Consider the following 24287-nt stretch of genomic DNA (forward strand, 5'->3'; position numbering starts at 1 on the left):
CTTGGCAGGAGGCAGGAGGCTGGAGTCTTCAGGCTTGAGGCTAGGCAGGCTCCTCCTGGGCAGGGCATGGTTCACCTGGGCAGGGCACGGTACTCCTGGGCAGGGCGCGGTTCTCCTGAGCAGGGTGCGGATCACAACCCGACGGAGGCATGGGACTGGAAGGGACAGAACCAACTGCAGGTAATGGCAAGACAGCCTGGCTTACCCGACGGAGGAAAGGGACAGGAAGGGACAAGACGGCCTGGCTTACCTGGGCAGAGGCAAGGGACAGGAAGGGAGCTAGATACAGGGTGGCTCCAGGACAAGACTGCAGGCGAGATGAGGCGAGAGTTACCAGCAAGACAAGGCAAGGCTTCAGGCAGTGCAAGGTGAGACGAGAACTTCAGGTGAGGCGAGAGTTACCGGCAAGACAAGGCAAGGCTTCTGGCAAAGCAAGGCGAGATGAGAACTTCAGGCAAGGCAAGAGTTACCGGCAAAATAAGGCAGGGCTTCAGGCAAGAAAACAGAAGGCAGAGGAAGGGATACAAGGAGTAAGGACAAGAACAATCCAGCATCCACACCCTGGTCTCTGAAGGTATTTATGCAGCCAGTCCCAATGAGCATCAGCTGCCTCAATTAGAGCTCAACAAGAACAGAAACAAGGTAGACAGGAAAACCTGGAGCAAGGGTCGATGGACCATACCGTGAACCAGAATACGGACTTCACGGACCAGACTATGACATATACTCAATTCCCCTTGTTATGAAGGCCAACATGCCATTAGCTTTCTTCACTGCCTGCTGTATCTGTATGCTTATTTTCAGTTACTGATGAACAAGGACACTCAGATCTCATTGTACTTCCCCTTTTCCTAACTTGACACCAATCAGATAGTAATCTGCCTTATTGTTCTTGCCACCAAAGTGGATAAACTCACATTTACCCACATTAAACTGCATCTGCCATGCATCTGCCCACTCACCCAACCTGTCCAAGTCACCTTGCATTCTCATAATATCCTCCTCACATTTCACACTGTCACCCAGCTTTGTGTCATCTGCAAATTTGCTAACGTTACTTTTAATCCCTTCATCTAAATCATTAATGTCTATTGTAAATAGCTGCGATCCCAACACCGAGCCTTGCCGTACCCCACTAGTCACCACCTGTCATTCTAAAAGGGACCCGTTAATCCCTACTCTTTGTTTCCTGTCTGCCAACCAATTTTCTCGCCATGTCAATACCCTATCCCCAATACCAGGTGCTCTAATTTTGCCCACTAACCTCCGTATGTAACCCGTAACGAGTTAAAGAACCAGCAGAAATGGAAAACACTTTGGAGTCCAGTATTGCTATTAACTAATGTCTTTTATTAGTAACTACACAATACAGTAATATAAATGCAGATAAATCAAACAGATTAGCAATGATTATATATAAGGAAGTGTGGAAATATATGAAAACCAAGCTTCTTCAAGTCTTGGAGTAAATAGATGCAGTCTTACGATGATGAGTAAAGTTCAGTTCAGTTCGTGGTATTGAGTTGAGTAGTGATGGAGAGAGAGAGAGGAAGAGATCTGAGTCTTCAGGTGAGCTGACGCCATCGATCTTACCGTTGTCCTCCGAAATCCTTTAGAAGTCACCAACTGTGACCATAACAAAGGGGACTATTCTTCTGTGGTGGAATTATCAACCCAGGTGAGGGTGGGACACATGAACAACTCCCCACCGTTCACACCCTTCTCACACTGCAAGAGCCACTGATCGATCAGCCTAATCGATCCTCCAAAACCCAATTTTTCTGTGGGCACAACAAAGCTCATTCAGTGTCCAGAACCATGTGTCTGTCTGTTTATCATCTGACCTTCTATTTATCTCATCGTGCCGAATACTAGCTGTCACTCAAACAGTTCCTCCTTTCTCTGTCAAAGAATTTTCAAGCAGGCAGTGTCCTTGTAGAAATGTAAACATGCTGCAGATAACCCATAACATCATCCAAAGTCTCTCTCTCCCTCTTAAAAACAAAATGTCGGTGTTAAATAACTCGCTCTTTTTAACAAGGTGTTTGTGTTGGGCACCTCACTCTCTCTCTCTTTTCAAAAGCACAATTCTTAGGGGTAATTCAGGACCCCATTACACCCCCTTCCTTCAAAAAAAATTTTGATGAAGGCAAAATTTTTGTTTAACTGGAAATTTTAGAGTTTGAAACAATGTATGTATCAGATGACAGAGCAAAAACGTGTACAATTTCCAGCTTAACATCTGGATAAACAATCAGCTATAATATTGTCAGTACTCCAATTTAATAACCTTCTATTCTTATCCTTCATCTTAGTTAGAAACACCAATGGATTGTGATCCGTGTAAACCACAAGTGGTCTCTGGGCAGGACAAACGTAGACTTCAAAATGTTGTAAAGCCAGAATAAGTGCTAGTAATTCTTTTTCAACAGTGGAATATTTTTTCTGGTGCACATTAAATTTCTTTGAGAAATAGGCTACTGGGTGTTCAATGTCATCCACTCCCTTCTGTAACAGTACTGCCCCAGCAGCTTCATCACTAGTGTCTGTTGCTATCGAGAATGGCTTGGAAAACTCAGGTGCCTTAAGCACAGGATGATAACACAGGATGGTTTTCAGCCATTCAAATGCCTCCTGGCAAAACTCACTCCATATAAATCTTTTACTCTTCCCTAGAAGTTTTGTTAGGGGGAGAGCGATATCAGCAAAGTTCTTACAAAACTTACGATAATACCTAACCATTCCTAAAAACCTTCTTAAAGCTTTCTTGCCCATTGGAATGGGAACCTCAGCAATAGCTTGAACCTTGGCCTGTACAGGAGCCAGTTGGCCCTGGCCTACTACATAGCCCAGATATGTAACTGTGGCATGACCAAACTCACTTTTATCGAGGTTCACAGTAAGACTGGCCTTGGACAGCCAGTTAAACAGTTTTTCTACAGCCACAATATGCTCTTCCCACATGTCATTCCAGACTACTAAATCATCAATATAAGCCACTGTGTTTTCTTAACCTCTAATCACAGAATTGATCATTCTTTGAAATGTCCCCAGAGCATTTTTCATCCCGAAGGGTAAAACATTATATTCATACAGTCCAGATGGTGTCACAAATGCTGATATCTCTTTAGCCCTCTCTGTTAAAGGAACATCCCAATATCTTTTTAACAAGTCAACTTTTGTGAGGTACTTAGCCTTTCCTACTCTATCAATACAGTCATTCACTCTCTTTCCTTGTTCTTTCTTGTTTCCAATTTGTTCAACCATTTTACTTTCCTCTAAATTCATTCTGTAAGGATGCTCTTTGCTCAGCTGGGCTGAATTTACAATGATGTCATGCCCTTCAGCTGTACACCATCTTAGAATGTCAGGGAATAAATCTTTATGCTTGCTAATAAATTCCTTCACTTGTTTTTTGCAGTGTAGGTTCCAACTGATGGACCTTCTCAGTAATATTTTTCAAAACAATGGAATTCTTAAATCTTGTTGATACTAGATTCAGAGGGTTAAAATGATTTTTCATCTCATTTTCAGCCTCCATGACTCCATTTGTTTTCATAACAGTACCCACAGGTGCCATCCTATCAAACAAGTGTTTTATTTTAATTTGAACATTCTGCAAACTTTCCCTTGCAAGGTCACAAACCTTATTACTTCGTTTCTGCACATTGACCCATATTTCCAAATCAGACCACAGTCCTCTGAGTAGGGTCAAAGGTCCTTTTGGCCTGTGACCGAACACAGGTTCAAACAGACTACCCTCCAATGATTTTTGAATCGTATCTCCAACAGCAAATAAGAGTAGGGAACCCCCTCATCCCAGTTTTTCCCATTTTTCACACAATATGTTTTAATCATGGTATTAAAAGTGGAGTTGAACCATTCCAAGGCTCCCTTGGACTCTGTGTGATATGCAGATGACACAATGTACTTAGCTCCCAGTTCTCCAACTATCCCCTGGACTGTTCTTGAAGTAAAGTTACTACCCTGGTCAAATTGAATTTCTTTCGGCAGACCTATAAGTGTGAAAAACTTACTGAATGCTTTTACCACAGTCTTGGCCTTGATGTTTCCAAGAGGTGCGGCTTCAGGGAACCTAGACACAGCACACATAATTGTTAAGAGATACTGATGACCAGCTGCAGTCTTTAACAATGGACCTACACAATCCACTATGACCCTAGAAAAAGGTTCACCAAAAGCAGGTATCAGTTTAAGTGGTGTTACTTGAATAACCTGATTAAGTTTCCCCTCAACCTGGAGGGTATGGCAAGTCCTGCAAAATTCACACCATCCTTTCTTAAATTAGGCCAGTAGAACTTTTTCATAATTCTGTTTACTGTCTTTCTCACTCCAAACATACTGTAAGCCATGTTTAAAATTTCAGCCCTGTAAACTTTTGGAACCACTACCTGATGCACAATAGTCCAACCCTCACTTGCAGGCACAGTGGCTGGTCTCCACTTCCTCATCAACACCCCATCTTTAAGATAATATCCTACTGACTCTCTCTGAACCTCCTCTTCTGTGAGAGCTGTCTCCTTTAAACCCACCATTTCAGAATCTTTATTCTGTTCCTCTATAAATTCCTTCCTCGATAAAGACAAACCTTTCTCATACACCTTACTTTCCAAATCCTGTTGTAACATGGAAGGTAGAGAAGTCTGTGACACATCATCATACTTTAAACCTCTGGTTTTGCTATCATGGGCCTCAGCAGACTTCCTAAACATGCTTCGAATAACTGCGCATGTGGGATAAACATCAGTCTTTCTGTGTGGTTCATTAGCAACAGCTTTGTTCATCAGTTGAATTGTTAAATCACCCTTACCTTGGAGAGGTGTCACCTCCCCACATTGTTTACTAAACTTAGCACCATCACCAGATTTATAAAAACCATGTGTACATTGTGGAAGAGGCCAAACAATCCATTTATCTCATTTCTACGACCGATTGATCAACTACTGATGATGTCTCCCCAAAACCATAACAATCCTCCTTCATCTCCACATGAATAACGTCATAACCTTGAAGTTGTTTACCTCCAATTGTCAAAGCAAAATTCAACAGAGGGGGACATACTTCCTCAGCAGGCCTTTGTCCTGCAAGCAGGGTCAAAGGTCGCACAACTAATCCAACCTTCCCCACTACTTTACTCAAAAGTCCAGGAACAATACTTTCCCCATTATTTTCAGTAACACTTACCTCACCAATTTTTATCTCATCACTAACTTTTAACACACTGTCTAATACAAGTGACTGAGAATTCTCAATTTCCACTGGTACCAAGGTTAACCACTTATTCACTGAACCAAAACCATCTGACACAAAAGAACTACAGTCCTTTCCAACCAAATCAGACACCTCAGACCTTAACTGAGTTTTAACACAAGGTTCAGTACCCTGTGAATGCACAGGTACTTCAACAACCTGAACACAGGCAATTGGGGCAGCTGCCTCTTCTGGACTTTCATCACTTTTCCCAGTTTCAAATTCAAGGTCACCCCGAACCTCCCAGCTACTCTCATCTGGAGTAAACTCAACCTTGTGGGTTAAAACAACTTCATCTGCTTTCTTAGCAGACCCCCGCAGGGTGGCGGCATCCTCTTCACCTAGGTATGCCTTTACATCATAGGGGACACAACTTTTAAATTCATCAAACAAAACAAGATCTTCCGAGTTGTAAAAATCATCAGGGTCCGACACTAAACCTCTCAGCTGCCACATTTCCCTCTCAATCTGTCTCTGTTTTGCTGCCTCTTCTCTCTGTCTGCCTCTCTAGCCTCATGAACCCTCTGCTTTTCTGCTTCATCAGCCTCGAGCTGTTTTAATTTCAATTTCAATTGCAACTGAACCTCAGCCTCAGTAAGTACCTTACCTTCAACGAATAACTCTAACGCCTCCTCATCAAACGTTCCCTTAGCTCTATAATGCTGGGCTATTACCATCTGCGTCTGAGCTGCCCTCATTTCTGTGATCATCGTTAGTCTTAACTTTTGAGCAATTGCCAACAGCACATCCCTTTTAGCATCATCAACGCCTGAGGGGTTGGTTCTGCCACAAACTTACAAACCTCAAACACCATTTCTGCTGACATTCCACACAAGCAAATCAAAAGAGATTTTCCCCAATCAATTCAAACAAGACCCCCAACCAATTTGATTTCACCCACCAGAAGCACCGAACACAGTGAGTGACCCCAACAGACTCACAGGTGAAGTGTCGCCTCACCTGGTAGGACTGTTTGGGGCCCTGAATGGTGGTGAAGGAGGAGGTGTAGGGGCAGGTGTAGCACTTGCACCGCTTGCAAGGATAAGTGCCAGGAGGGAGATCAGTGGGAAGGGACGAATGGACAAGGGAGTCGTGTAGGGTGTGATCCCTGCAGAAAGCGGAAGTTGGGGGGGGGTGGGAATATATGCTTGGTGGTGGGATCCCATTGGAGATGGTGGAAGTTATATAGAATTATGTGCTGGGTGTGGAGGTTAGTGGGGTGGTAGTTGAGGAGAAGAAAAACCCTGTCACTGGTGTGGCGGTAGGAGGATGGGGTGAGGACAGGTGTGCACGAAATGGAAGAGATGCAGGTAAGCATTGAAGGTGGAGGAAGGAATACCCCCTTCTTTGAAGAATGAGGACATCTCAGTAGTTCTGGAATGAAAAGCCTCGTCCTGATGAGGAATTGTTGGCACTTTTACAAGTGACAGGGTGCAAAGAGGTACAGTATAGTCCAGGTAGCTGTGAGAGTCAGTGGTTTGATAAAAGATATCAGTAGATAGACTGTCTCTGGAGATGGAGATGGTGAGATCAAGAGGGGAGGGAGGAAATGAACTAAGTAAATTTGAGGGTAGACTGGAAGTTGGAGTCAAAGTTGATAAAGTCAACAAGCTCAGCATGGATGCAGGAAGCAGCACAAATCCAGTCATCATATAGCGTAGGAAGAGTTGGGGAATGATACCAGTGTAAACTTGTAATATGGACTATTCTATGTAGCCGATTAAAAGACAGACAAAGCTGAGACCTGTGCAATTGTCCATGACCACACCTTTGAGTTGAAGGAAGTGGGTGGAGCCGAAAGAGAAATTATTGAAGGTGAGAGGACCAACTCTGCCAGAAGGAGCAGAGTGGTGGTGGAGGGGAACTGGTTTGGTCTTGTCATGGACCAGCGACGGGTGCCAGGTCACAGCAGGTCTCAACACACCTGAATGTCATTTATTCCAGTTTGTTAGAGTTGTTTAATGTCTACTTTTACCATTAAGCTGTCACCGTATTTTTCAGGATGCTTGTTACGTGAATATGGTTTCCTTATGCTAGTCTTAAATGATCAGTTTTTGATTTTGACCCGCACGGGTTCCCTGTGCTCTATGTTCTATTTAAAGTTATTCTGGACCAGCACTCATCAATGAGTCCTGGATTTGAATTCTGTGTGAACTACCGTTCCGTGAGCTCAAGTCCCAAATGAGTGAGCTCTTAGTTTGATTATTCCTTGTGTTATTCTCCAAATAAATCTTCATCATTAATTTCTACTATTGAGTCCTGAGTTTACTCTGCATCTGGATCCACCTGTCTGAAGATTGTTACAGCTTGAGGGAAAGGAGACTATCAAAAGTGGAAGTTGCAGGCACAGCAGGAAATGAGAGTTCCATGTGGGTCCCAAGGAAATGTTTAGGAGTTGTTACAGTCATAGACCCTATAGAGATTGGGTTTGGGAGTGGAGGAAATAAATGGGGTTCTCAGAGAAATAAAATATTCAAAAGAACCCAGTAAGATTGGATTCACGGGATATCAATGCGATAGGAGTGAAAGGAGGTGGAACATGTGGCTGTGATTTAGAAAGAAAGAAGACATTGATTTGAAACCCTTGACTTAAAAAAATAAGATTGAAGCATTGCTTGGCAGGTAGAGTAAATGGGAATGAGGGGAGGTAGAGATACAGTGAGCAGAATTCTTGACAAGTTCACACAAATGGAAGATGGATAGTTGGGTAAGTGATCATAGGATCACTGTCTAAAAGAAACAAGAGGTATGAATGAAGATAACAGCAGCAAAAAGCTGATCGAGTTAGATAACTGAGAAACTAGCTTGGCAGAGGGATAGGAACCATGGCAGAAGGTGGAGGGACTGAGAGAAAAGCAAGTGTCATGATCAGTTGGTCTGTAAGAAAGGACATGCAAGACCAAGGTAATAGGTGTGATGGGACAGATGGGTTGAAGTGTGTTTATTTAATACTAGGATTTTGCATAAGGGTGATGAATTTCGAACATTGATCAGTATGTGACACTATGAAGTTGTGGCCATTACAAATGCTTGGTTGAGAGAGGAACAGGACTGGATGCTTAATATTCCAGGCTTTTGATGTTTTTGAAAAGATAGTGAAAGGAAAAAACTTGGGGGTCAATATCACAGTGGGTACAAAATGGAGGGTTCGTCCACCGAGTCTGTATGGGTAGAAATTGAAAATAAGAAAGGAGAAAACATTCTGATGTGATTATGCTGCAGACTCCCTGGGACACTGAGGAACAGGCGTGCAGGTAGATAAGGGAAAGATGTAAAAACAAGGTTGTTTTCATGGGTGACTTCATCCTCCCTAATACATGCTGGAACCTCCTTAGTGAAAGAGGTTTAAATGGGGTAGAATTTATTCGAGGCATCCAGGAGAGCATCAGCATGTAGACAGTCCAGCTAAAGTAGGGGCCATACTGGACCTGGTGTTGGGAACTGAGCCTGGACAGGTGATTGGACTTTCAATGGGAGAACATTTAGGAAATAGTGACCATAACTCTCACAATTTAAGACAGTCATGAATAAGGATAAGTATGGATCTTTCAGGAGGGTATTAAATTCAGGCAGGGTAAATTCAGTGTGTATTAGCAGGAACTAAGGAGAGCTAATTGGGAACAACTGCTTCTGGACAACCAACGTCTGATATTAGAGGGTGTTTCAAGACCAACTACATAGTTTACGAACAGGTATCTTCCATTAAGAAGGAAAGTCAAGGGTGGCAAATTAATCCCAAGGCATTCTATCAATGCAAGGGAACAATAAAGAAGAAGGTAGGGCCATCCAAGGATGAAAGAGGGAACGTGCTTGGGGGCAAAGGATGTGGTCAAGGTCCTAAATGAGTATTTTGTGTCAGTATTTATCAAGAAGAAGGACATAGGGATAGTGAAATGAGTGTGGAGCTTGCTAATGCACTAGGGCATTTGAGAAAAAGAAAGATAGTTTTGTGTCTATTGAAGAATGCTAAGGTGGATTACTCTCCAGAGCCTAATGGAATATTCTCCAGGTAACACCAAGGTCTTTGTGTCATCTCAATTCACAGGCAAGGTCCCAGAGGGCTGGTGAGTAGCCAATGGTGTTCTGTTGACTCAAAGAGAAATACAGATGATCCCAGAAACTATTGATTTGACATTTATTAGTGATAAGGAAGCTACCAGACAGGATTCATAGGGATAGGATTTATGAGCATTTGGAAAAGCATGACCTAATTAGGGATGTTCAGCATGGTTTTGAGTGGGGTAAGTGATGTCTTACTAACTTGACTGAGTTTTCAAGGAGATGACAAAGGTGATGGATGAAGGCAGAATTGTGGATGTTATCTACATGGATATTTGTAGGGTGATTAACAAAGTAGGCTTGTTGAGAAGATTAAGATGCATGTGATCCATGATCATTTGTATTCAGTATTTGCCCATGGAAGACTGAGGGTTGTGAATGATGAGACTTACTCTAGCTGGAGGTCTGTGACTAGTGGTGTTCTGTGGAGATCTGCTGTTAATATATATAAAAGATTTGGATAAAAACATGGATGGATGGGATAGTAAGTTCTCAGATGATAAAAGATTGGCGGTGTTCTTAATAGTGAAGAAGATTTCTTAAGGATAAAGCAAGATAAAGATAAACTGCAGAAGTGGGCAGTTGAACCAGCAGATGGAGTTTTATTAGTCAAGACACTTGAGTTCCTGACTCAGGAATTTATGTTGTAGCTTTATAAATCTCTGGTTCAGCCACACCTCAACTATTGCATTCAATTCTAGTTTTCCCATTATCGAAGCATGTGGAGGCTTTGGAGAAGCTACAAAATAGGATGCCGCCTGGGTTAGAGAGCATGTGCTATGGCAAGAGGTTGTATAGGCTTAGGTTGTGTTCTCTAGAGCAGCAGAGACTGTGGGGAGACTAGAGAGAACTTTATAAGATTGTGAAAGAAACAGAGAAGACAGCCAGTACTTTTCTCCCATATTTGAAATGTGTAATACTAAAAAGGCATGCTTTCAGATGAAAAAGGATAAATGCAAAGGAGTTGTCTGGAAAAAGCTTACACACAGAAGAGTGCTGGGGCCTGGAATGTGTTGCCAAGGGGTAGTAGAGAGGGCAAATATAACAGGGGTAATTAAGTGGCTCTCAGATAGGCACAGGAATGTGCTCAGAATGGAGAGATCTGAACATTGTGCAGGCAGAAGGGAATAGTTTAGTTAGACATTTAATTGCTAGTTTACATAGTTCACCACAATATCATGGGCTGAAAGGCCCATTCCCGTGCTGTGCGGTTCAATGTTCCAATACATGAGTGTAAACAGCTTGGAACTAGCTGCAAATAAATGGTGAGTAGCTTATCCTGGTGTCAAATATAACACAAAGGTTGCAGACAATCTGGTTCAGCCTCAGGTGATTCCCAGGGAAAAGGGTGCTGTCAGTAGTTAAACAGACATGGTGATAGATTCTAAAGACTGTAACTTCCATTTTCCCTATATTTGCCTGGGACAAGGTTGGCTCATCCAAATACTGGCTGTAGGAGAATGTGTTAAAACAAATATGGTATGTCATGTGAGATAAGCTGGGACTGAGCTGGGTATCAAAATTCACATCAAACTTGCTACATTTCAAGGTGAAATGGAAGGAAAATAGAAGAGAAGCAACTCAGCTAGCAGGAACACAAGAGATAATGATGCACGACTGAGGAAAGACACCATTGTAGACTATTTTTGGATTCAGTTGGATTGATAAGAATGAAGCCAGATGAGAAGCGGCTTGGCCTTTTTGGTGAAAGAGCTGAGGTACTGGAATAAAATGGTGTGACCTGTCAGGTCAGAGGCTACTTAAAGAGGGGGCTTACCATGGTCATAATAATAAAGATTTTATTTGTGACCTTGATATAAGCACTCTTGGTGTTGTTTATCATTCAACCATACATGAATATAGTGGACCAAAACAACGTTCCCCAGGGCCAAAACATGCACAGCACATACAAGACAGCAAGCACACATACAATTACACAAAGAAAATATTTTGCCCAAGTCCCTGAGTGACATGTCCTGCAAGTTGATGGTGCAGTTCTCAGCAGTGCATCGAAAAACACACACATGCAATCCAGCTTGCCATTCCATTGATCGAACACTGGAGGGCAATACCAAATGAGCACGGACGCCACCCTACACCACTTCCGGCGTCTTCTTTCCTGGTCTGCAGCAACAGGCAAGCCCACAGCTTGAGGCCCAGTCCTCACTACAACTGAGGCCATTGCAGCTTCCCAGCCGTATTTGCAGAATTAAAAGGCAGAGATTTGGGAAGTGATAGTTTACTTAAAAATGCCTAAGGCAAAAGTGAGGTTGACAGTGGATGTTGCAAAGGCAGGATTCTTTTCAATAAAAATGTTGGCAAGTTTATGCAGGTTGATATCAAGCAACATGATGGGCTATGCAGTCTTAGCAGACTACAATCAGAGTACAGTTTGTAAATGGGTGGCTGCTGCAGGACTGAGTTGGTGGTGGTGGCTGGCAGTGGCAAGGCACAGACCAGGAAGGAGAGAAATGAAGGGAAGCTATATGATTGGCTATAACTTCCTAGAAAAAGAACTGAGCAGAGATGAATGGCAATTGATATTCAAGAAATAAAGAGTGAAATGCTCAAAACAAAGGTCAAATTATAAACCTAGGGCAAATGAGAATTTGGTTAATTTGTCCAGTAAAATATTGATAGTGCAATTACTTTGCCCAAGAGCACAAAAAATTGCAAGAAGTAGTGGACACAGCTCAGCCCATCATAAAAACTTGAGCCCCATCCACAGACACTTGTCATGGTTCTGATCATTAATCCCCTATCTTGCTCCTAATCTCCTTTAATTATGCCTTGATTCCGATCGTTAATTTCCCATTTACCGCTAATTCGCTTTGCTGACAGCACACCTGGTCTCCATCATGAACTGCAGAATAAGAACCCCGGCATCACAACCAGTAGTTGCCAGTTCGTTGGTCTTTTTTCCTGTGAGATAACTATGTTCCCTGACCACTTAGAACCATTTGTTCTAAGTCTTGCTCCTGTTTCAAGGTTTACCTATGAGACTCCGTTCCTCCGAGTCAAGGGTCCACGTCAAGACTTCGTGTCAAGACTCTAAGTCAAGGCTCCGTGTCAAGGTTCCATATCAGAGCTTCGTGTCAAGATTCCTCCTGTTTGCTGTTCAGCGTTTACGCCCGTGTAAGCATCTAGACTCAATCTCCGTGCTGCGTCCTGCACTTGGTTCCACTTCCTACACTCTTGTAACAGAACGAACTGGCCAAAAATGAACCCAGTGGACACGAAGACCCTGCAACAAGCCCTCGGCAGCCAGGGCTCCCTACAGAGTCTGCACGATCAACTTTTCCGGGATGTCGCAGAGAACCTCTGTTCCTTGTCCGCTAACATAACGAAGATCGGTGACCAGGTGGACCGTGCATCCACTAATCTTATTCCATCCACTCCTGGAACTCTGTCAGGCCAGTCCAGACAGTCTGTAGTGGCAACCCGCTACGTGTCAGCAACACTCCCGCCAAGAGAGCCGCACATACCTGAACCAGAACACTACGTTGGGGATTTGGGGAAGTGCCGGGCCCTCCTTCTGCAATGCTCCTTGGTGTTCGATCAGCAGTCATCCACGTACGCCACTGACAAATCTAAGGTAGGTTATATCATGGGGTTGTTGCAGGGAAGTGCCTTAGCGTGGGTTACAGCTGTTTGCTCTCCATCCCTTCATTTATCACAGAGATGAGAAAGATCTCTGACCGCCTTGTCCATGGTAAAGATGCCGCTAAGCGTCTACTCGCCCTCCATCAGGGCTCCCGCAGTGTCACCGAGTATTCCAAGGAGTTCCTCGGGGTGGCATGACAAGGCACTCGTTTCCGCCTCCCGCAAGAACAAGTCTCTCTCCTCCTCCTGCTCCTAGAATGGCTCCCAGCCCGGCCGTTTCCACCGCCCCGGGAGAGGAACCCACGCAGCTGGGATGGAACCACCTCTCTCCCGCTGAGCGACTCCGGAGATTGAGAGCAGGGGAGCATCTCTGTTGCAGCCAGTCCAGTCACTTCCGTGCTACCGGACCCCCTCGGCCAAAGAGGGAAGGCTCACCAGTAGAAAGGGGGACCCTGGTGAGCCAGACAACATTCCCTTCCATTCCCAGAACCCGGATGCAGATCCTGGCAACTTTATATTACAACAAACGATCCCTGCCTCTGTCAGCTCTGGTGGACTCCGGTGCTGAGGGCAATCTTCCGGATGAAGAAAAAGCCTCCTGGACTGGAATTCCTCGGGAGCCGTTGGGTGCCCCTCTGGAAACCCGGGCACTGGACAGCAGACTTCTGGCCCAAATCACACACTGCACACCACCCCTCTCTCTAATTCTCTCCGGGAACCATCGGGAGCAGGTACAATTTAACCTAATTTCCCCTCCTCAAGCTCCTATCATTCTTGGGTACCCCTGGTTAAGCCACCATAATCCCCACATTGACTGGTCCACCGGGAAGATAGTCAACTGGAGTCCGTTCTGTCACTCCACTTGTCTGCAATCAGCCCTTTCCCCTGTGAAAGTCACCACGACCTCATCTGCCTCTGAATCCCCTGACTTATCCAAGTTTCCAGCAGAGTACCACAATCTGGGAGAAGTGTTCAGCAAACAACGGGCTCTTTCCCTGCCTCCACACCGCCCTTACAATTGCGCAGTTGACATTCTCCCCGGAGCCCCTCTACCCACCAGTCGGCTGTATAACCTGTCCCGGCCAGAGAGGGAAGCTATGGAGGCTTACATAAATGAATCTCTCAGGGCGGGCACTATCCAACCCTTATCCTCCCATGTTGGTGCAGGTTTCTTCTTTGTGGGAAGAAAGACAGTTCACTGCGCTCCTGCATTGACTACCGAGGCCTAAGTAGCATAACCGCAAAGAACAAATATCCACTACCCCTTCTCAAATCTGCTTCCGAACCACTTCAAGGAGCCACGATCTTCTCTGAGTTGGGCCTACGAAGTGCCTATCACCTGGTCAGGATGAGGGAGGGAGATGAGTGGAAACAGCATTCAACACCCCTCTTGGTCACTCCAAATACCTAGTCATGACATTCGGCCTCACTAATGCTCCCACCGTTTTCTAAGCCCTGATAAATGATGTCCTTAGAGATTTTATTAACCGCTTTGAGTTTGATAATTTGGACGACATTTTAATCTTCTCCTGCAGTCTTCAGGAACACATCCACCATGTCCGTCAGGTGCTGCAGAGGCTTTAGAGAACAAACTATTCGTGAAGGCTGAGAAGGGCGAGTTCTGTGCCCGTACTATCAGTTTCTTAGGGTACATCATCGAGAGCGGGCAAGTGAGGGCAGATCCCGAAAAGATCCGGGCGGTGGTGGAGTGGCCAAAACCCACGACACTCAAGCAACTCCAGCGATTTCTGGAGTTTACAAACTTTTATCACCAGTTCATCAGGGATTACAGCCGGGTGGCAGCGCCCCTTACACAACTCACCTCTCCTAAGACCCCTTTTCACTGGGACCCCGAAGCGGATTCAGCATTCTCGGAGCTGAAGAGGCGTTTCACCTCCGCTCCCGCCCTGGTTCAACCAGACCCCTCTTGTCAAATCATTGTGGAAGTCAATGCCTCCAACTCTGGGATGGGAGCGGTCCTCTCCCAACGTTCAGGCCCTGACCAAAGATTTCATCCCTGTGCCTTCTTTTCTCGCTGGCTGTCCCCTGCCAAACAAAATTATGACATAGGAAACCAGGAGTTATTGGCGGTCAAACTTGCGTTGGAGGAGGGGAGGCACTGGCTGGAGGGAGCAGAACATCTGTTTATCATCTGGACCGATCACAAGAACCTTGAGTATATCCAAACCGCCAAATGCCTGAATTCCTGCCAAGCCCATTAGGCATTACTTTATGGTCGGTTCAGATTTACACTCACCTATCGTCCGGGGTCCAAGAATGAGAAACCCGATGCTCTGCCCCATCAATACATTTCCGAGGAGGGTCTTGTCAACCCCGAGAACATCCTTCCACCATCCTGTGTAGTGGCTGCCCTCACTTGGGAGATCGATGCCATAGATAAATAGGCCCAACGGACCTAACCTAACCCAGGCAACGGACCCTCCAATCTCCTCTTTGTGTCCGATTCTGTTTGATCTCAGGTTCTCCAGTGGGGGCACACTTCTCGTTTTGCCTGCCATCCCGAGATCGATTGAACTCTGTCCCTTCTGAAGAGACATTTCTGGTGGCTCTCCATGGATACTGACACCCATTCCTTCGTCTCTGCCTGTTCTGTTTGTGCCGCGGAAAAGCCTCCCACCAACCACCTGCTGGGCTGCTTCATCCCCTACCTGTCTCTGGCCACCCTTGGCCTCTCAGTGAGCTGGATTTCGTTACTGGACTACCCCCTTCACATGGGAACACTGCTGTATTCACTGTGTTGGACTGCTTCTCCAAAGCTGTGCACTTTGTAGCCCTTCCCAAACTCCCGACAGCCTGTGAAACAGCCGACCTTCTCGTCCATCACGACTTCCGCCTTCACGAGATTTCCTCTGACATTATTTCTGACTGGGGTCCCCAATTCATCTCTCATGTCTGGAAACCTTTTTGTCAAGACCTTGGAGCCTCAGTAAGTCTGTCGTCCAGCTTCCATCTGCAGACTAACGGTCAAACAGAACAGGCTAACCAGGATTTGGAAGCAGCACTGCGCTGCATAACCGCCAACAACCCATCTGCCTGGAGCACCCATCTCGCTTGGGTAGAGTACGCCCACATCTCTCTGGTTAGCACCACCACCAGAATGTCTCCCTTTGAATGCTTCCTCGGTTACCTACCCCCTCTGTTCTCCGCTCATGAAGATGACATCGCTGTGCCTTCTGTGCAGGCCCATCTCCGCCCGTGCTGCAAGATCTGGAAAGATACATGCGCGACCCTGCTCCGCTCAGCCGACCACAACCAGAGGATTGCCGATCGCCATCGGATTCCTGCACCTGATTTTCAGCCTGGGCAGAAGATTTGGCTCTCTTCTAAAGACATCCCCCTCAAGAACGAGCCCAAGAAACTCACCCCTTGTTTCCAGGGACCTTTCAAGATTGAGAGTATTATCAACCCCACAGCGGTCTGACTCAAACTGCCCAGATCTATGCACATCTGTCTTTCATTCCATGTTTCCCAATTGAAACCGGTATCTGTCAGCCCTCTGTGCCCTCCTGCCAAACCCCCTCCACCCGCCCAGATCATTGACGACCACCCAGCGTACACCGTCCTGCGAATACTGGATGTGCGCCGCGCCACCGAGGCATGGGCCTCCAATATATGGTCGATTGGGAGGGATACGACCCAGAGGAATGCTCCTGGATACCCCACTCCTGCATCTTGGACCCTTCCCTCATCTGCGATTTCCATCGGGACCATCCGGACAAGCCTGGTGGATCGCCTGGAGGCTCCCATTGAGGGGAGGTTACTGTCATGGTCCCGATTGTTAATCCCCTATCTTGCTCCCAATCTCCTCTAATTATGCCTTGATTCTGATCATTAATTTCCCATTTACTGCTAATTCCCTTTGATGACTGCACACTTGGTCTCCATCAAGAGCTGCAATATAAGAACCCTGGCATCACAACCACTAGTCGCCAGTTCGTTGGTATTTTTCCCAGTGAGATAACTATGTTCCCTGACTGCTTAGAACCATTTGTTCTAATGTAGCTCCTGTTTCAAGGTTTACCTATGAGACTCTGTTTCTCTAAGTCAAGGCTCCGTGTCAAGGTTCCATATCAGAGCTCCGTGTCAAGATTCCTCCTGTTTGCTGTTCAGCGTTTACACCCGTGTAAGCATCTAGACTCAATCTCCGTGCCTGTGTCCTGTACTTGGGTCTGCTTCCTACACTCTTGTAACAACACTGTTTACACCACCTGATGCTTTAGGAAAGCAGCCAGTAAAATCAAAGACTCCTCCCTGCCTAGTCATCCTCTTGGCTCCCCACTTCTATCAGGCAGAAGACACTGAAGCAGGAAAATATGCACCAGGATGTTCAAAGACAGCTTCTATCCTGCTGTTATTAGACTCTTGAAATGAATTCTTACACAGTAAGGATGAATTCTTGATCCTACAATGTACCTTCTAATGGCTATGCTCTTTGTCTACAATACCTGTTCTATACTTTCTCTATAACACTATATTCTTCATTCTGTCATTCCTTTGTTCTTTGTACTACCTCAATGTACTTGTGTCTTGAAACAATCTGTATGCATAGCAGGCAAATCAAAGCCTTTCACTGTATCTCTGTATATCTAAATTGGTAAATTGGTTTATTATTGTCACATGGCTACAGTGGTAAACTTGTCTTGCATACCATTCATACAGATCAATTAATTACAACAATGCATTGAGGTAATTCAAGGGAAAATAATAACAGAATGCAGAATAAAGAGCAAAAGCTACAGAGAAAATGCAGTGCAGGCAGTCAAATAGGGTCATGATGAGCTAGATTGTACTAGGTGACTATTCAATAGTTTTAGAACAGTGTGATAGATGCTGTCCTTGAGCCTGGTGCTATGTGGTTTCTGGCTTTTGAATCTTCTACCTGGTGTGGGGGTGGTGGGAAGAAGAGAGAATGGCCAAGGACGGTGGAGTCTTTGATTGCTTTGACTGCTTTTGCAAGACAAAGAGAAGGGAGAAGACAAATTTCCATGGAGGGTAGGCTGGTTTTCATGAAGTACTGAGCTGTGTTCACAACTCTCTGCAGTTTCTTGTAGTCATGGGCAGAGCAGATTAAGAATCAGATTTAATATCACTGGCACATGTCGTGAAATTTGTTGTTAAGTGGTAGCAGCACATTGCAATACATAATAATAACTGTGAATTACAGTAAGTACTGTATATATATTAAATTTAAAAAGTAGTGAGGTAGAGTTCATGTGTTTGATGTCCATTCAGAAATCTGACGGCAGAGGGGAAGAAGCTGTACCGTGAGGTCAAAAGGAACATGACCTCCTTACTTTAACCGCCTGAGCAATTAGAGGTGTTGTGGTGAGCTTTTATAGTTACATGGTTGGACTGGAACAGGCAATGGTGATGTTCATTCTTAGAAACTTGAAGCTCTCATCCCTCCTGACCTCATTACCACTGACGTAAACAGGAGCATTTGCACCAGCTGTTTTGTTTTGCCGACATGCAGATCAACGTTGATACAGCACCATGTCACCAGCTCTCTGTCTCCTCGCCATACTTTGAATCATCATTGTATGAGATGTGGCTCACTGAAGTGGTATCATCTGCAAACTCGTAGATAGGGCTAGAGCAGAATCTGGTCACGAGTCATGATTAAATAAGGAGTAGAGGAGAGGGCTTTGGCCACGGCCTTATGGGGCACAGTTTTGAGAATAATCATGGTAGAGTCCTTTCAGTCTATACTTACTGATTGCTATCTAGTTAATTAATGTTCGAATTCGTCATTATACTAATGTATTTCCCCACTCTTTCCACATCTTATTGAACTTAATTGCCATTTCTATTCTTATTATCAGCTTGATTTGAGGAATTGAAGATACCAAAAAATATTTATGTATTAAATATGCTTGTCCATAAATTATATACCAACCAGACCTGGTCAGTAGTCAGTGATCTAACTCAATAATGCAATTAAATATTATTTAACGCCTGACAGAAGATGAGTTGTTTATTAGAGTAGAGACTTAATTATGTGAATATTACATTCACTCAGGAACTTATTTCTGAGGAGACCGTTGTTGGGCTGAGTTCTGAAGACTGTTGAATACAAGTATTGTTAGTAAGTGGGATATGTGATCATAAGGTGATTTGTGTGTTTGGAATGACCAAACTGAAGCAATAATAGGAGATTATTGTGAAGGAGTGGATGGTGTGCTGCAGTTAATATATAACACTGCGACATAATTAGTAACAGACTATAAAAACCAATAAAGGTGGCAACCACACTCAAATTTCCTTTCTAAAATTAATTTGTCAAAAAAACCATCAATGACTTACCGCTGCCATCTATTACCTCCTTCAGAAAGTTGTAACTGCATCTTTCTCAGAAGCTTGTAACATGATGGGCAATCTGGACAGAGATGAGCAACTGCCAGAGGGTACAAAAGCTCTGGTCCAGCTAAAGATGGACATTCTATGAAAGAATGCAAGGGAAATACTCAGCAACTCAAGCAGCCTCTGTGAAGACAAAAGCAGAGGTATTATTTCAGGCTGATGACCTTTTGTCAGAATGGGAAGTCTTCTACTGAAGCAGTAACTTTGTTTCCATGAATTCTAACATATCTGAAGAGTGCCATGTTGACACGCAGTCCGTGCCAGATGTGGGTGGTCAGGTTGTTCGGGGTATTGTGCACTCCTTTCATTATTTATGCCTGGTCTTTCAGCGTAGTGGCCAAGATGACTTCTTGCATGCTTCATCTACATCTTTATGAGTCATGGACCAGTGAGTCAATGGAACTGCTGCATTTTTTAAGATACCAAGAAGTTTGTTGAAACATAATCTCTGATTCTGAATCTCACTTTCTATGTTGGAGCTCAGACTAGAATGGGAGCAATTCTGTTGTCAACACTGTTTAGGGGTCAGCCCAGTGGAGATGATGACAAAAATCTGCTTCTGTGAGAGGAGAGGACCTGTCAACGCTTCAGATCAAAACCCTGCGTTAGGACTAGAGTTGCCTGATTTCAACCCAAAATGCCAATAATTCCTTTCCCCCCACCAATACTACTTAAATCTTTGAGTTCATCCTGCAAATTGATTGTGCTTCAGATTCCAGCATCTGTAATCTCTTGTGTCTCTTGGTGGAGATATCAGATTGATTAGGTTGGACTAGTAGCCACCTGCACTTATCATGGCCCATGTTATTGTATGTTCTTGTAGGTCCTCGCTTAATTGATGATGAAACCTTGCAGAAACAGTAGGCATTTCTAAAATTCTTGTACTTAGTCCACTAAAGGACCAAGTGTTCGTTATAACAGGACTGTGCCCTCAATATCTCAGCAATAGAATAACATAAGAATGTAAAAGAGAAAATTAAATCAGAATCAGAATCAAGTTTATTATCACTGGCATGTGACGTGAAATTTGTTAACTTAGCAGCAGCAGTTCAATGCAATACATAATCTAGCAGAGAGAGAAAATAATAATAATAATAATAATAAATAAAATAAAACATAACAATAAATAAACAAGTAAAATCAATTACGTATATTGAATAGATTTTTAAAATGTGCAAAAACAGAAATACTGTGTATTTGAAAAAAAGTGAGATAGTGTCCAAAGCTTCAAAGTCCATTCAGGAATCGGATGGCGGAGGGGAAGAAGTTGTTTCTGAATCGTCGAGTGTGATCGCTTCTGTATCTCCTACCTGTTGGTAACAGTGAGAAAAGGGCATGCCCTGGGTGCTGGAGGTCTTTAATAATGGATGCTGCCCTTCTGAGACGCCGCTCCCTAAAGATGTCCTGGGTACTTGTAGGCTAGTGCCCAAGATGGAGCTGACTAGATTTACAACCTTCTGCAGCTTCTTTCGGTCCTGTGCAGTAGCCCCTCCATACCAGACAGTGATGCAGCCTGTCAGAATGCTCTCCACAGTACAACTGTAGAAGTTTTTGAGTGTATTTGTTGACATGCCAAATCTCATCAAGTTCCTAATAAAGCCAAGCCTTCTTTATGACTGCATCAATATGTTCGGACCAGGTTAGATCCTCAGAGATCTTTACACCCAGGAATTTGAAGCTGCTCACTCTCTCCACTTCTGATCCTTCGATGAGGATTGGTATGTGTTCCTTCATCTTACCCTTCCTGAAGTCCACAATCAGCTCTTTCGTCTTACTGACGTTGAGTGCCAGGTTGTTGCTGCGGCAACGCTCCACTAGTTGGCATATCTCACTCCTGTACGCCCTCTCATTACCACCTGAGATTCTACCAACAATGGTTCCTAAAATGGCAAAGAGCATATCAAACTCTTGATTCAGTAGTGCTTGAAGGCATGAAGATTAGGAAATGGACACTGTCCAAAAGGTGGAACTTGCTGGTAGCATGGTCTGGATTTCCAGAGTGAACCCCAGACATGTACAGTAGATGCCCAACATTGCTGTTACCAACAACAGCAAACACTAATAATTCCATCATCAGGGTGATTTTCCCATTTTTAATTTAGTGTTAGATTTTGTTTGGTAATGCCCATTGAAGTGTTATGAGATGTTTTATTATTTTAAAGGTTCAATAAGTGCAAGTGGTTGTTGCTGTGCACTTTGAAACAGGAATTAGCCATCATGTCTTTTCCACCATTTAGTTTGATTACAGCTAATTTTTTACTGCAGCAGTTCCCTTCATACTTTGAAATCTACTGATACTGTATCCACCTTGAATAAAGTCAATGACTGAGCTTCTCAGGAAGGAATTCATCACCCTCTAGGTGAAGAAATTTCTTTTTATTTAGTTCTGGATGACTGACTCCTTAATTTGTGACTGTGAACCTGGTTCTTCGCAGCTCAGCCAGGGGAAACATCATCACAGAGTCTACACTTTCAAGCCCAGTTAGAATTTTGTACATTTTAATGAGATCATCTTTCATTCTTCTAAATTTGAACAAGTATAAGTTCAATTTATCTAATCTTTCCTGACATGAAAAACCCACTGATCCTCCATTTCACTTCCACTATCACAAGTAAATTATACCACAGATAATGAGACCAATATCCCCGATGCAATTTTACTGGGCCTTCATATCGTGGGAACAAGACATCTCTATTCTTGTACACGGAACCGTCAGTTGCGATTCAGTTAGACTCAGAGTTGGCATCTTCATGTGATCACACCATTCCAGAAATTTGTGACCTTTCTGACAATGGCATGAGCTCACCAAGACAGATCAGCTTGTCTCCTGCTGGGACTCAGTCTGGAGTTGCTCAAGGTTGGAGTGCAATTCCTTTTTGGCTTTATCTGTTGCTTTCAAGTTTGGGGCAAATGTGCTGTTGAGTGTAGCATTCAGGTTCCACACTAGAGTGAGCCAGAGGGTCATGAGACATTTGCTTAAACCACTAGGGAATTGCAGACTACCATTTTCATAATTAAGAAATCAAGCCCAAGATGACTGTTTTCCAGTTCATCCTTTGAGAAGAAGATGCAGCTGCTACCTTGATCTTCAAGATGACGACTCAAATGCTACTGTCAGATCGTACACTGAATCCCCACGTACAAAAGCTCCATGTTCACCTAGTTCTTCCAGATCTTCAAATGTGATGAAAATACGTGATTGCAAAAAAAGTAAAACTAAATAACTGCAGAAATTGTGAAAATAGCCCTGAATAAGTAGACAATAAAGTATTAAATGAAACAGCTTATCATAGAGCATTTATAGTCATCTCAAATATCTTTAAGATTCACACTATGGATGGGCATTACGAAGATTGATGTCAGGCTGTAAGACTTCAAACCAAATCAGGTTTTCTTCTCTTTACATAAAAACAATGTCCGAAAGCACAGTCCTAGTCAGGAACTTCCTGTTAGAAAAGTTTTACCTTAATACATCAAAGCACAATTTTACAACATCTGTAACTCTGACCAGAGTCAAAGTGAAACTACATTCTAAACACTCGCTTTTCATTTAGTTTAATTTAACAGCACAAGTATGTCATTCCTCTGTCTCAATCACAAACAGTAAATTAATTGACCCCAAACTAGCGGACAGAAGTCAGATCAAAAGGACTAATGCAGACAGCTAAGATGAGCAGTTACTGGAAACAAAGAGCGAAAATGGCAACTAAAGATTTTTCATTATGGCTAACTAATTATCAGGAATTCTGGACTTAACTATTCAGGCATAGAATTAAAAACCTTAATTATATTGTCACCTTCATCCAGTGCTTCTCGAGCCTACAGGCGAATCCATTTACTTTAATTGCTAGTGATCAGAAGTTGATGGCAATATCTGTGAAGAGGAAAAGCTGTACACAGTCAGAATTAGAGAGGTGATATTTTTCACCAGTGCAGTCTGCCAGCATCAGCTTGGCAGAACAATGAAAGTATTTTAATGGGACAAACACGCACGGCAGGATTCAAGTCTGATTCTAGTGGGAGGCCACATTACTGTGAGGAAAAAACAGAAGACTTTTGTCCTAAAAATCCAAGAGAGGAGGTTAGCTAACCTTATTTCTAATTTTTCAATGTTGTAAATATGATGGTTGTTACTTTATGACCCAGGGTTGCTCCGAGATTGGAGATCACTGTAAATCACCCTGGCATGATATCACTGGAGTCAAAAATAAATCTGAGCAAAGCAAAGCAAGTTGAACCAGGTATTTCCTGCAGCATCCGCTGATGTCAGCCGTGATGTTAAATAGGGGTGAGAGGTGAGCATGTGATCAGTGAAGCAAGCATCAGGACCCTTTGGCTTGAGCCCCACACAGTTTTAATTATATCTGGCTTGACTCCTGCCTGCATAGGGTAGCAACGATGTCAGGCTGCAGACAGAAGGCAAGCCGTTGTGTCCATGTACACTCAGGAATCGTTCCCAGCCTTTAGTGAGTTGTGGGCGTTGCAGTGAGGTGTTGTGAAGAGCCCTTTCATTTCCACGTGGGGTCTGGACACTGCTGATGGATGCCAAGATCTAATCTCTCCCACCAAGTGTATGCAGCCTTGGAACAACAGAATCCATAACCAACTGCGAGCAACAGTGCATGAGATCTTTCTTACAATTCTTTTGAAGCACTTGTATGCAGCATTCTGCCAGAACAAAGGGAAAACAAAACTGAATTTTCCAGGAGACAACATAAAAAAGTTTGTTTCACAATTACGGAGGGCATTCTGACAAAGGTCTTTCTATATTCTGCCAGTGCGTCCACCGTTCTCTGACATACTGTGGCTACTCACAGGATGTTGTCAGCTTACAGGTAATGATCCAGTCAGAGCATGCTTTGTCCACCGCTATCGAATCACACCTCAATACTTTGGCAATATACTCAAGAAAATGGGAAAGAGCAACAAACAATGAGGACTTAAACACAGGGTTTTTTAAAAAAAAACAAAC

This window comes from Mobula hypostoma, chromosome 16 (genome assembly GCF_963921235.1).
Source record: "Mobula hypostoma chromosome 16, sMobHyp1.1, whole genome shotgun sequence".
Lineage (NCBI taxonomy): Eukaryota > Metazoa > Chordata > Chondrichthyes > Myliobatiformes > Myliobatidae > Mobula > Mobula hypostoma.